The sequence below is a fragment of the Etheostoma spectabile genome, chromosome 5 (assembly GCF_008692095.1).
Source record: "Etheostoma spectabile isolate EspeVRDwgs_2016 chromosome 5, UIUC_Espe_1.0, whole genome shotgun sequence".
Lineage (NCBI taxonomy): Eukaryota > Metazoa > Chordata > Actinopteri > Perciformes > Percidae > Etheostoma > Etheostoma spectabile.
Window position 1 is genome coordinate 14904094 of NC_045737.1, and position 1383 is coordinate 14905476.

Here is a 1383-nt window from a genome sequence, read left to right on the forward strand (position 1 = left end):
ACACACACACACACACAGTAAACAAGGCAATGCATGACACAAGTTTGTGATCACATCAGTTTCACCATAGTACACATTTAGCCCCAGTCTGCAAGCCAGACTGAGCGGCTGTTGGGTGGTTAGGTGACTGTACAGACAGCCAGGCAGTTAGCCATGTAATCAGGAATGCACCGGCCATACACAGGTGATTTAAATTGCACATCAGGCGCACAGTAGAATCCATGGCCCGGTGTAATCGGACTAGCTAAATATGCCAGTCATGGCGACTTTAACACCAGCAAACATTGGCTATTACTGGCCAGTCGTACCATTACAGCAACCCTGCTTAGCCCACAATATAATGTTGAGTAACGTTAATAAATCTAGCCCAAGCCACAAACTGTAGCTAGCTATGTCCTCAACTTTCACCGGTCTGCGTCTCCCGTGTTTTCTAGTGACTGGTGTATTCAGATTTATTCAAGCACCACAAATGAAAACACAACACAACACAGCAGCAAACCTTAAATGTAGGTTACAACACCACCAGTAAGCTAACGACCAGCTGATAGGACTAGCATCGCAGCATCTGAACGACAACTGTCAAGCTAAACAGTGACGTTGGCCTTTAATAAATATACTGCAAATAAAAAAGCGACTTTGTGTTTCAATATTAGTTCTGAATACGCACTGTATTTCAGGACGTTACTGCTGACATGCTAACACTAGCTTTAACGCTGCTGTAGTTGAAAACTAACCGTTAACGCGAGCCGAAATACACATTCCTGTCAGTTAGCTAGCTTACTCGCATGCTAGCAGCGCAGTGCTAGCTAGCCACTCCAGAGACCACTGTCTTTCGTGTGTCCGTAATCCACTTACCAGTAAGCAGCAAAAGGCTAGAAAGTCGTTGATAACCCCCCAATATCGCAGTTACGTGTAACGCTCCTTGCATATCCATATGTCACAAACGATGCTTTACTCCGAAAGTGGTCACTGCTTCCTTTCGTCCCTTCTGGTAGCCATCTTCGTACATCCAAATAAACCAAGCTCGTCCCAGCTCTGATTTTTCCTCCAAACAGCATCCTCTTCTCAGCCCCAGCTGAGGCCACATCTGAAAGACAAACCTGACATCTGTTGGATAAATGGAAGAAGACACTGAAACAGATATATTGAACATATAGCCCACGCTATTTCTTCATTTTTTTATTGTGTAGTTTTCTATTCTATAACTTTGTTTCTTATATTGATTGTTAGGCACCAAAACACCAAGGCAAGTTCCTTGTATGCTTGGATATACCATCATGTAGTCCTTGGGTCAAATTGACCCCTTTTTACTGTATCAGTGTTCTTTATAATTACCCAAAATAACAAGATTGATTCCACACAACGCTCTTTGGCAAGTACAAA

At 43.2% G+C, this 1383-nt stretch overlaps 1 protein-coding gene across 1 annotated transcript in view; it reads right to left on the minus strand.

The window, feature by feature from the left end:
• wdfy3 (WD repeat and FYVE domain containing 3) overlaps positions 1-1087 on the minus strand; it is a gene marked incomplete at its 3' end in the record, with an annotated part of 112883 nt that extends 111796 nt beyond the window's left edge. The window contains 1 exon segment of the mRNA XM_032517170.1: positions 856-1087.
• Positions 1088-1383: the final 296 nt, after the last annotated feature.